Genomic DNA, 13,180 nt, shown 5'->3' with positions numbered 1-13,180 from the left:
GGTTTCAGGTGACTCAGAATAATATTGTGCCGTATAATAATTTAATGTAATTCCTTGTTCAAGCTGAAAAACTCAATTGATAATGACTGTCTATAAAAGTTAATAGCAGGCTACATTAAAACGCTTGCAGGATTATCTCCAGGCAACGGCAACAATATACTACGAGCAGGAGAACCATCTCCAGCCCCTAGGCTTCGCGAGTGGTTTCCTGTAGGCCCCATTTTCCGAGCCCGAACCAGTGGAGCCAGCACAGTGGGACCTCTCGCCCCGTCCCTGGGGCCCGGGGCACCACAAGCCTGTCGCTGGGGGAGGCTGCGGACCCCGCCCCGGGCTGCTGGGTCTGCGGCAGCGGAGGGACACGTGGAGCCGCGGAGCCCTCCTCGGCGCTTCGTCCCAGCGGGGCCGGGGGCCTGGTCCCCATCCCGCCAGCCGAGTCCTCTCACCGTGAGCCGTCGCCGGGCAGCCCAGCCCTGCGCCCCGCAGCTCCCGCTCGCCTCGGGGACCCCGCGTCCTCACAGCCAGGGTCAGCCGGGGTGACTCGCCAAGGGCACCAGGGAGAAAAGGGTGGTGGAGCTCCTGCTCGAGCCAGAGCAGCTTCACAGCAGGGAGTCGAAAGAGCAGGATGTAAATCAGGAATGACTAATTGCTACTCAACACGGCTGCCCTAAACCCCTTCTCACGGGCTCCTCGGACCTTTCCCCGCCTGGCTGGGAGCAGCCTGGGGGCTGGGAACAGCCGGGAACAGCCTGGGCACAGGGTATTGCCCCCTCCCGCCACCGCACGCTTGGACACAGCCCCCCATTCCCCCCCAGACAGGCTGTTCCTGCCCAAATTCCATGCCAGAGGGCTTCAAATAAATAAACACCTGCTGCTGCCTCTGCTGGGCGCAGCCAGGCATCAGAGCGGGCCAGGTGCTGCGCAAGGTGAAAGCGGCAAATATTTGCTTTGCCCTCTCTCCAGTTACGTACCCAAAACTTTTAGTGCCTTGAGAGACCCGGGGCGAGCAGCGTGGCTTCGAGCGGGTAGGAGCCCATTATTTAGTGAGAACATATTCCCGAGATGTCCCTGGCTTGGCAGACCTGAAGACTGAAATAGTAAGTTAGTGCATATAGATCATCATTTACTGAAGCACAAGCCCTGATGCACCTTTCTAGGGAAGCTCTAATTTATTATGCATTGTCATTAGCTGTAGCAGGCAGCAGGGCCTTCATTAGAGCTAGAGTTAAGGTCTGTTTTGGCTGCCTCATCAGCATCAGTGAACTGCGTCCCTGCGAGGTTTGATACAATTTAATTAACCTAATTAAAAGCTCTGATTGCAGAGATGATTGGGGTAGAGCCAGCAGCAACTGCATATTTATAACGAGCTGGAAGGTGTGGGACTGGAGCCAAATGATATGCATCTCTAATGAGCTGGTGCTATTGAAGTGTGGATTTGGAACACTAACATTTATTTTTGGCAACAATGGCCAGTTTATCTTCATGATAGAAATGATCACGGCTTGATCGTATGTCGCAGGGAGCTCAGCACTGTGCAGCCCCGTGGCAGCCCCACACGAGCACCCCACAGCCCCGCTGCTCCCCGCCGATACCCCAGCGCACGGCCGGCAGCTCCACGCGCGGGCAGACGCAGCACACACCGGCCCACGGCCCTGCGTGTCCCCACACCCCTGTGTGTCCCCACGGCCCTGTGTGTCCCCGTGCCCCTGTGTCCCCCCATGTCTGCCCACACGGCGCAGCACAGGCAGCGTGCCAAACCCTGACCCGATGAGCCCAGTGGACGATGCCCGTGGGCTTCCCTGCCCCAGCCACCACCCTTCCAGCCCCCCACCCCACCTCTGCCCTCTCCGGACCCTCCCGCTCCACGGCCAGGCTCCTGGGACAAGGAACTGGCCTCTATCACCCCTCTGGGCGTCACACACTCTGTGCCCCGCTGCTCTGGAGCACCCCGACAGCGAAAGGCAGCCTGGAGCGGAGAGCTGCCGGCGGCACCCCCGGCTGATCGGGGGGGTCAGTCCTGGGTGAGCACCAGCACCTGCCCCGCGTCCACCCACTGCAGCGAGAACCTTTTCTCCTCCTGTTCGGGAGAGAGAGGCGTCAGCCCCTGGCAGTTCTGTGCTCTGCAGGGGGGCTGTGTCAGGACGTGGGGGCTCCTGGCAGCCCAGGTCAGGGAACCCTTGTTTCTGGGCTGCAGCAGCTCTACTTGACGGAGGCGATGAAGTGACCTGTCTGTCTCCATGTTTACACCCAGTTCAGGCCCAAGGCAAGATGTGCCACCAGCTCTCACCCCCCAGGGCCCTCAAGGATGTCCTGGCCCTGGGCCCAGAGCTGTGCCCGCACCAGCCCTGCTGTGGCCGGAGTTGGCAGCTCTGCCTGTGCTGGGTCGGGGGCTCATGGGGGCTGGGGGGCTGCAGGCTGCGGGCAGGGTGCGGGCAGGGTGCTCGGCTTTGCTGGGCCGGGCAGAGGGGACCGCTCGCCGTTCACCGCCCTGCCTGCTGCCCCTCCGGCGGCGATGTCAGACCCGGAGCGGTGAGGAGGGAGGCGGCAGCAGGGGCAGGGGGATGGCTCCCCGTACCCGGGGGTTGCCCCCGCCCTGACTTTCCTCTGGGCGCTGTGGGGAGTCGGGGTCCGGGTGCCCAGCAGCAGCAGCGGGATGTCCCAGGCGTCCTGGGCAGCCAAGGTACAGCAGCAAGTCTGCCGAGCCTCTTGGAAAATGTGATCCATGCTAATTATGCTGAAAAAAGCCCTTCTGATAACGAGTATGAAATGGAAGTGTAGATAATACTCATCTCTGAGTGCCATTAATCTTTAAAACTGGAACAATAAGTGAAAACACTGCAGGGCATATGAAGCAAGGTGTGATTCACATCTGCTCCTCCGTGGCCGCCGCCTGATTTATTGGCACAAGGCAACTTTCCTGCGCTGTTTCAACAGAGCCGCATTACATAACACCCCGGACTGTTTTGCTTGCCTTTATCAATCCAAGTATCTCCTCGGTGTTTTAGTGGCCTGCTGTCCGTCGCCCCGGTACAGCTGGGGAGCAGAGGAGACAAGCCCCCCAAGCCCCCACTGTCCTTCAGCCCGGCTGTGGCTCCGGCCCGTGGCAGCAGGGACGGGGTTCCGCAGGGCGGGAGGGTCTCCCCGAGCCCGGGACCCTGCGCCCCGTGGGCAGGGGCACGGAGGCACCTTCCCCAGCGCTGGGGGGCAGGCGCTCGTGGTGCACCCCGCGGACGCCCCGGGGTACCTGTCCTCTCCCGGACCGCACAGACACGCACTCCCCAAGCTGGGGCTCTCCAGGCCCTCTGCCACCCTGACGTGCCGCATCTATCTTCACATTTGATGCCTTTCATTTTCAAAAGGCTCTCTCTGGGATTTGCTTTCTTTTATTTAAATAGTGGATTTGCTGAAGTGACCTTTTAGCTGACTCCGAGGAGAGGTGGGCAGCTGCCTCCCATTGCAGTCCCAGAAAGACTGCTGACCTGTGGCTTTGAACAAGTTCAAAGCATTGCTTGCCTTTTGGCCATACCCCTCAATAGAGCCTTTGGATGGATTTTTCTCCCACAGTCCTGAAAAGACATCATCAGAGGCACTTCCCCTCACAGGCTCTTTAATATTTACACTGACTTTGTGAAGAGATAATATATTCCACCTTTTTTTTAGCCTTTTAAAAGCACATGCTCCTTCTCGTAGCGCGGTTGGAGGAAGCAGTGGCTGCTGCGTGCAGGCTGCCTCGGAAGGCGAGGAGGACAAACAGACCTGGGGGGGACACAGATTGCTCTGAACTGCCCTCACTGCCTGCAGCTCACGGCACCGCCTGGCAGCATCCCGGAGCAGCCGCAGACCTGGAGTGGCCCTGCTGAGTCCCATGTCTCCTGCTGCAAAAGAGAGACAGTCCGTAAAACCTTCCTCCCAGCACTGACTAAGCCCAGAGCTGATCATATTGTTAGCTGGAAGCAATCCAAATGCAAAACAAAATGCTTCTAAAAACTGTCCCATAGATTGCCAAGCATCTTATAAAGCCTGGCCGTGGGCTTAGCTATATCAAAATCAGACGGAGGCTTTTTGTCAGAATTGTTCTAAACCAGGAAGGCAGCAAGCAGCTTACAGCCCAGAAGTGTCATGGATGTACTTGCAAATGTTTGTCCATAACTTTGCTGTTTCCAGACTGCAAGTCCAGGAGGGACTGTCAGATCCTGTGTTCTGATTGCCTGCGCGCTGCCATCCACTGCATTCCGCCCAGAGAGCCAAAACGGATCCAGCAGCTCCAGCTGGGTTTCGGAGTCTCAGTCCTGAGGAGGCTGAGCCTCAGCACCTCAAGCAGGAGGCTCACCCCTTCCCAGGGCTGCGGTGAGAGCAGAGAAGTGCTGAAGGTAAAGCTGCCTGGGTGTTCCCAAGAGCAAAATCCTGACCCCTGGGGCAGAGGAGGGCAAGACCTCTATAGTCCTTGGCATTTTCACTTGGACCTAAACTTCTTCCTTGCCTCGAACCTGGTATAAACCACAGACACAGGTGAGCAGAGCACGGCCAGAAATGTGGACAGAGGCTCCAGGGTACCCCTCCATAGCGCACGTCCCGTGCCTCGCCCCCCGTCCTGTGAAAGGCCTGGCTAAGGCCCAACCGCCTGCCCCAACAAAACGCATCGGGCTGCCCTGGTGAGATGCGCCCGTGGGTCCTGGGGGAACTGCCGGGGGAAGCGGCTCAGCCACTGTCCACCGTGTTGGAGAAGTTGTGGCGGTCTGGTGAAGTTCCCACTGACTGGAAAAGGGGAAGCATAGTGCCCGTTTTTAAAAAGGGGGGAAAAAGAAGACCCGGGGAACTACAGGCCAGTCAGTCTCACCTCTGTGTCCAGCAAGATCACGGAGCAGATCCTCCCGGGAACCGTGCAAGGCCGGGTTGGACGGGGCTTTGGGCAACCTGGGCTAGTGGAAGGCGTCCCTGCCCGGGGCAGGGGATGGCACTGGATGGGCTTTGAGGTCCCTTCCCACCCAAACCAGTCTGTGATTCTGTGAACTGTTCTTTGGGGCAAAAATCCTCCACCTCAGGAGATGACAGGACACAGCCTCAAAGCGGGACATTTGAGGCTGTACAAGCTGCAGGCGTTCCCGCCTGCTGCGGGCGGTGCAAAGCTCCCTGTTCCCTTCCAGCAGCGCCGAGGTGGGGGAGGACCCAGGGTCCCTGGGCAGGCGGCACTGCTCCGATTCCGTCCTTCCCGCTGCGGCTGCCCAGGAGCAGGTGTCAGACCCGCCTCAGGAGGACCCAAGGACGGATGAGCTCGGCCCCCCGCGAGCTGCTCCGGCGGTTGGTGTCCCTCTGGTCCAGGGAGCGGCTCCTCGCCGACAGCCACGCTGGGTCCCCACGGCGCAGAGCACCAGGCGCTCAGCACCAGTGGGACTGCGCGGCCCCTCGGGGCTCTCCCTGGAGCTGAGCTGGAGCCGACCCGGGACAGAGAAGCGTTGGCGAAGAGGAGCCCGAGGGAGGAAGCCCAGGAGCGGCATGCCCAGCGGGGAGGGTCCCTGAGGGCTGGGGCAGAGCGGGGGGACAGGGGCTGTCGGCGGGGCGAAGCTGGGCTGGGGGAGCTGGCCTGAGGTAGCCCCTTAGGTGGGCCAGCGATGACAAGAGCGGTGGGGCACACAGCTGCGCTGAGGGTCACATTTTTGCAGTCCGTGTTGCCCTAACAAACAAATGTCCCAGGATGCAGACAATAATGTTTTTATGAGACTCTAAATTCTAAGCTCAAACGCCCTTTGTAGTGGACTAATAGCCAACACGTGGCCCTTCGTCTCATGCTGAACTTTTGTGGTCCTACAGAGGAAAAAAAGGCCCTGGTGAGCATTTACACTGAGCACTTTGTTCTCACAGATTTGTAGAGCAAAGAGAATAATGTATTGAGACTCTCAGCCCGTGCCAGTTTGGCTTCATTTGTCCTTCTGAACTTGCCCTGAGAGATAATGTTTCCTTCTAATCTGCTGCTGTCCACCTACAGCAGGGACCCAGTGAATAATTCTTCCAAACAAGCCTTTATTCTTAAGACTCTATCTGGCCCTAACCCTTTCTCCCCCCTTGCAGGGTAATTGTTGTGTTCATTACATGATAATAGCCCGAGCTGTATTCCAGCCCACACTTGCCATGGCCACACAAACAAGGTTCAGGCTGCACTGCTTTCAGGATAATGCTGCTCATTTGGCATTATTTGAAAGAATGTGCCAGGCATCTGAGCACCCGGCACGCTCGCTTCGCCAGCCTGCCTGCATCAGATCACAAGTCAGATACAGCGGCTTCGCTCTCCGCAAGAGCCCAGCGCATCCTCCGAAGAGCGAAGGGTTTTACCACGCATCATCACAAGCGGCTGTTGCACTCCTGCGGGAGGACGGCACGAGGAAGAGGAAACAAGACTTATCAGCCTCTGGTTAATGTGACAAAGCTTTTCTCTTTTCTTCTGTTCGGATACCTGTGTCACCCTTTCACAATGATGTTTTAATAAGTCTGTGTAAGCTTCACAAATTGCCCTTTATGTCTGTAGGAGGCGGGAAGCGCCAGGGGGTGAGCAACCTGCGCGCTGAACGCACAAGGAGCCCGTTGTCTGGTCTGCCCCTGGAAGTCCCTCTCCAGGGGCATCTGAAGTGGGTGCCCCTCTGGAAACACCCGGGGGAGCTCCCTCTGCTGCAGAGAGGTATCAGTGGTGCCAGCACCGGCATCTCGAGGGGATAAAGCTAAGCCGAGGTCAGATGCTGTGGTCAGGCACTGACAGGGGGCTTTGTTCCTAACTCTGTCCTGAGCTTAAGGGTCACTCCGATACCTCCCAGAAGGCTGGAGAAACTCCAGCCTGTACCGGCCTAAACCTTGGCGTTGGCTGGCAAAGTGCTCCTCTGCCACGGGGAGGCTGAGTCCCGCCATGACTGTTATTTGCTGCTTTAGCTCCGGCTGACGTGTGCCTTGTCCGAAGAGCCGCAGAGCGCGGCAGCCGCTCCGCCTGCAGGGACACGGCGCACGGGGCTGACACCCCTGTGCGTGTGAGCACACCCGTGTGTGCGTGTGAGCGCACCTGTGTGCGTGTGTGAACACATGTGTGCGTGTGTGAGCACATCTGTGTGTGCGCGTGTGAGCACACCCGTGTGTGTGAGCACACCCACATGCATGTGAGCACACCCGCGTGCGTGTGAGCGGTGGCAGGAACGCTGAACACAATCTGCACCGGCTGTTCCCAAACCAGCCTGTGCATGGCAGGGGGGTTCCTCTCCAGGAAATGTGAGGAAAAACCCCCTCTCACGTGTAGGTTCTCACACGAGCACGTCTATGCAAAACCACGCGAGTATCCGCCGTGCAGACCCACGCTCGCATCGCAACGCGGCTGTGATCAACACCGGCACGGAGCGAGGCTCAGCCTCCCCAGGCTGTGCTCAGCGCTGCGCACTGCGCCAAAGCCCTGCCTGCCCCAAACACCCGCGCGGGTCCCCCGCACCATCCCCACGGCTTCGGCTTGGCCCTGCTCCCGCTCAGAGGTACCCCGGCAGCGCGAGACATCCCCGCACTTGTTCCGAGAGAGCGGGAGCTCAGGAAACCTGAGCAGGAGAGGCAGCGTCCTTTGTGTGTGGTGGGCTGGACTCCTGCCAAATTCCTGTGCACCCACTGCCGCTATTAAATGCGTCAATCATTTCTTGGCAATCCAAGCCCCAGAGAAGAGTTGAGAGGCAACTTCAGACAGTTCAGTTGCTTTCATTAAAAGGTGAAAAATACATGCTGAGCAGGAGCAGAGAGCAGGGCTGAGCTCCGCCTGCGCGGGGAGCCGGGCTGCTGAACCCTTCCCGCCGGGGAGGGGAAAGTGGCAGCAAAGAGAGACCTTCACCGGGTCACGGGCTCTGCCAGCCTGGGAAGGACCCGCTGACAGCTGCTGCTCAAGGACAGCCACAGCCCCTCGCGTGTGGGTCTCAGCCTTGTGGGGTGGCTGGGAAAGCTGAGGGGGAGTCTCAAGGTGAAGAGGATGCAGGAGAGCCGGTGCACGGCGATGCCAGCACGGGTGGGCAGGGGCTGGGGCAGGCAGCGGGACGGCCGAGACCTGCCCGGGCCCAGAGCGGTGCTGCCAGCGTGCGCCCGCCAGCGGCACGCGGGCTGGAAGGGAACCTGCTCCATTTCTGGGCTGAACCCAGGGGAGAACCGAGCCCGGCCTGGCGGCAGCCGCCAGGCACTGGGGGGAAGGTGCCCCCGGAGTGGGGCGGCACCTGGGCTGTCGCTGGCACCCGGCGCAGCGGGGCTCTTGGGAACAGAACAGGAAAGTCTGGGTGACTCAAAGATTCCTGGCACAGGGCACAGCACGAGAGAGGAGGACAAGTGGGCAGGGACCTGCTGGAGGAGTTTGGGCAGAAAACAGTGGGGCTGAGGAGCGGGGACAAGGGGCCTGGAACGCCCGTCAAAAGCGGACTGAGAGGGTCACCGGGGGAGGCCGGGAGGCGCCCAGGCCGCCGAGAAACAACAGCTCCAGGGGCGGCGGGATCAGGACCTGCAGTTGTCTCTGTTTCGCAAGGCAGGACGAGAAGGACTTTGCATGAACAGAGAGACTAACTCCTCAGATTCGCCCACAGCCCCCCGCAGCCCAGCGTGGCCAGCGGCCCGGGCTCAGCAAGTGAACGGCTCCCGGGACGCCGCGCTCCGCCCTGGGGCCAGGGACCTTCCTGCTGGCACATGCCCCCAACTGCCCCGGCACGTGCTGGGGCCCGGGTGGGTGCCGATGGCTCCCTCCAGCCCCGATTCCTCCCGGAGCCCGGCCAGCGTGTCCTGCACCGAGGGGGATGTTGCTGCAACTACTGCACTGAGTGGAGCCCTGAACTCGACCTCCCTGCGCGTGGGCACCGGTGTCCCGGGACGTTCACCCCTGCCAGGAGCTGCTCCACGCCCGTCCCCGCTCAGCCACGCTCCAGGGGCTGCTGCACACCCGCACCGCTCCCACCCAGGCAGCTCTCGCCTGCCGCTCCGCTTCTTCCCTTTGCCTTTGCCTCCTCACGTAATTGCTTTGATCTTCACTCCAGGGGCTCACTGTTAAAAATTAATGTTTCATGGATGTTGCTGCCCATGGCTTGAAAAATGGCTTTTCTCCCCCAGGTAGTGGCTCGCACCAGCTCCTGAAGGACTGCTCAGCTCCGAGATGAACAGATGGGGACGAAACCTCCGGGGCTCCTCGTGCCTCCGTGCGGGGCAGGATGGGACCCGTGCTGAAGGGGGGAAGCGGTGGCTGTGCCGCAGTGCCCAGGCTGTCCTGGCAGGCTCTGCCAGTCCCGGGGCAGCCCTGCCCAGGCTGCAGCGCCGTGCCCGCGCCCCCGGGGCTTGCCGCCGCTGCCTCCCCTGCGTCGGCGAGAAAGGGGCCGTGGATGGGCCACTGGGGCTCATTCCCCTGTAATTAGCCGAAGGGCCAGTGCAGGGCGGGCCACGCCGTGCCCTCCGTGCCCTCTCGACAGGGCTTTCTCCCCAGGTCCCTCAGCACCCGGGTGCCAGCAGCCGGTGCCCAGCGCTGATTCTCTGAGCTTGTAACAGAGACGTGAACCTCAGCGCTTGCCCCAGCACCCTCGTCTGCCCTCACGGCCCCCCCCCCAGTGCCAGGGACCCGCGGGGGTCCTGCCCGGTCTCTCAAGCTTCTCTGTGCTGGGGGAGGCTGCTCAGCTCAGCCGGGAGTCGCGTCGGGGCCAGGCCCGCAGCCCGGGGCGAGCAGCCTGGGAACGGTCCCCTCTCCTGTCCTGCCGGGTGCTTGGGGAGGGAAGGGAAGGGATGCAGCGCCTGGGGCAGCGGGTGGGTGCAGCAGGAAGTCGGGCTTGCCGAGCTGGGTGTGTAGCATGTGGGGATGCTTGTCTGGGCTCCCAAAGCATTTTCCAAACACTTTAATTATAGTGATTTATATGGCAAAAGTGTGGGGGCGAGAGCTTGGGAAAGGCATTAGCAGGTTTGTTCTGAGGGCTCTAATCAGAGGTAGGTGATAGGGGGGAGGGAGGGCACAGCACTGGGGCTGTCCCTTGAACTGCAGCATCAGGACAGGTTTGAAGGATGCAGAAACCTCCCAGCCGTGCCAGGGATGTGCTGACGCATCCCCGAGGCCTCGGCGCGTTACGTGCTCCCGCGGGAACAGTCCCGGCACCAGGAGCACCACCAGACGTCCTGCGCCCGTCCCTGCGCTGCCCCTGAGCCAGGGTCCTCAGCACCGGGCCCCCGGGGGTCTGTCCCCACGGGGCTTATCCAGCAGGAGTCAGCGGGGCCCTGTCAGCCCCACGCGCAGCACCGGCACAGCCCGCACATCCCCGGCCCCAGCACCGGAGAAACAGGAGGCCACGCACGTGGCACACAAGGGTCACCAGAAAACAATCAACGATTCAACAGCAACTCAGTACTCTCCTCCTGTTGCAAAATTAATAACCTCTTCTATTCTTGTTTTGTACAACAACGTTCTCCTAAATCTCCACCACGTTACATCACGCACCCACAAACAGTTTTCTGCAGCAGAGAGCCCCTGGTCTCTGCACAGAAGCAGCAGCTCCCCAAGCCCGGGGAGCCCGGGGAGCACCGCGGGGCAGCAGAGCTCATGCCGAAACCTCAACCCCCTCCGAGCCTGACTTGCTCCAGGGAGACTGTCACTCCAACAGAGCCCTAATTACACTGGGGGAAGCGAGAGAAATATCAGGCTGCTGTCATGGCTGGTGGCAACAGCCGTGCCCCAGGCACAGCACGGGAGCAGCCACGGTTATCAGCTGGTGGGGGGGTGCGAGCAGCACTGGGGTGGTGGCTCTGACCCCTCTGAGCTGCCACAGGATGAGGCCCCGGCAGCGTGGCCGGAGCACATGTCACCCCTGCTGCAATCCTGCTTCTTGGCCTGTTTTCTGATAAATAACCTTTTCCTGTCCTTTTTGACACTGATGTTTATTGATGTCTGAAATCCCTTACAGCCAGGTCTGGCCTCAGATAGCCGAGGTGCCCCGCGTGTCCCCTGGCCATGGGGCAGGAGCGGGGAGAGGCGCAGAGCCAGCGCCGCTTCTCCAAGATGCCTGCAGCCTCCCTCACGCTCTTGCTCCCAGACGTGTCAGGGTGGGTGCTGGCAGCTCTCCCAGTGCAAACGTGGCACTGGGGACAGTGAAAAAAGAGAGCGCTTTAAATAAATGTACCTCTGCTTCCCGAGGCAGCCGCTCCTGTCTGCGCGGGCAGTGCTGAGCATCCCCCGCCTCGGCTCCACGCTCCTCATCCTCTCTCGCAGGGGGTGTGGGTCAGCAACCCCAGACAGCGAAGGATTCACCCTCAGCCTCGGGCCCAGCACTTCGCCCGCAGAGGGCAAAGCCAGGCGAGCCCACGGCAGCCTGGTACCCCCGTTCCCACCTCCAGCTGGAGCCAGGAACTCTCCTCCCGTGCAGAGGACATCTGCCCTAAAACCACACAGACCCTGGGTGGCAAACCACTCTGCCCTACCTGGGGAGAATTTGCTGATTAAGGGATAAGCAATCACTTTTCCACCCACAGGATCACGTTATCACTTAATTGAATCCAATTGATTGAGAAGCTAAAAGCAGCCCTGGCTTAGAGCATTGCAGATGGTGCCTGGGAGCAGGGCAGCGTGCTGAACCCTTAAAAGCATTGGCATCAAGGGCAGACACAGCCTTGCGCTCCTGAAGTGTCTCACACATCGTTATTACGCGCAGGAACCAGCAGAGCGGTTCCAGGGGAACATTATTTATCATATTTCAAGTCTGCACAAACAACCTCTTATTCTTGCCCCCTCTGCCCTCGGTGGGCAGGCTCTGCTCCCACGGGGATTTCAAGGGAAGGAAGTGTGCATCTGCGGGGCGGGGTGGGGGCAGCCTGGCTCTTAAGTGGTCTAACCACTAGCCCACACTGCTGGGCACGGAGCCCAGAGAACCCGCGGCCCCAGCACAAGCCTGCATGAGCGAGCGAGCGAGCGGCTGCATCCAGGGTTGCTTGTGAACCTGCACCCTGAGCGGTGCGGGCGAGGGGGGCTCTGGGGGCAGCCCCACCACGGCTGCCCCCGGCCAGGGAAGGGGACAAGCACCGAGGTCCCCACGGCGTGAGGAGAGGGCGGGGGGCAGGCGATGGGCACGCGCTCGGCCTCCGCAGCAGCCGCTGCTCCGCGCCGTGGTGCGGGGCCCCGGCGCTTTCTTGGCAGCCAGGAGAGAGGTCCCTGGGCAGAGCTGGCACACGACGCTCCGGGGCTGCAGAGCTGGGGCATCCCTACACCCAGTAGCAGTGTGTGCTCCACGGACTGCTCCTCTGCCGTGAGCCCGGCGGTGGGACACCACAGCGGCCGGGATTCTCCCCGGCGCTCTGTTAACATCCCACTGCCCAGGTGTGGTCAGCCCCCGCTCATCTTGCTCTTGTCTTTCTGATTTGGTTGCGTTTTTCAGGCATTCAGCACTGACGTGCCTGCAAAAGACAGTGCATACTTTATTAACTCTGCTACTTTCTTCTCCACTAATTAAAATCAAATTATATCTGAGGCACACTGCATGCTTTGCAGTGAAAGCAACCTGCTTTCCCATTCTGCTCTCTGGAGCCTTTGTCGCCGAAGCAATTTATTTAGCCCGCTGATCTGAAAAGAGTGCAGCCCTGCAGAGAGCACAGGGGTGCCCGAGGACCCAGCTGGCTGGAGCCCCTCCTGGGCTCACCTCTTGGGTTCACGCCAGGCTGGGGCCGGGGCCCCCCAGGGCCGAGAGGAAGCGCATCAGTGCAGCACCCAAACAGCCCCGCTCCGAGCCAGGGAGGGGAGGCTCCCAGCAGCGGGGGAAGGTGATGACTGGTGTTAGCGGAGGCTGTGAACTGCCATGAGAGCCCAGGCAGCTCTCCAGCCACGCCTGGCCACCCCTGCAGTGCCAGCGCTGACTACCAGCTGCCCCACAGCCCCAGGAGGATTCTGCCCAGCGGGACCTGGGGGCACAGCAGCCAGGAGAGTGGACACTCAGAAGCCCCAATCTGCTGTGTCAGGGCCTCCCTGCACCACCCCCTGGCTCTGAACAGGTCGTCGGTTGCGAAGGGGATGTGGCCCTGTGAGCGCCAAGTGCTGCTTGCTGGGCACGGACGTGCACATTGCTGCTGCCGGTGTCGCAGCCCTCACACCTTTGCCGCCAGCTCCTTCCTCCAGTGGGTGACAAACCTGTGCCCGGAGAGACCTGCAGACGGCAGGATGGCTGCAGCTCGCGCCCCTCTT

Source organism: Athene noctua, chromosome 24, assembly GCF_965140245.1.
Source record: "Athene noctua chromosome 24, bAthNoc1.hap1.1, whole genome shotgun sequence".
NCBI lineage: Eukaryota > Metazoa > Chordata > Aves > Strigiformes > Strigidae > Athene > Athene noctua.
The sequence above is the reverse complement of the archived record's forward strand: the minus strand, read 5'-3'. Positions refer to the sequence as shown.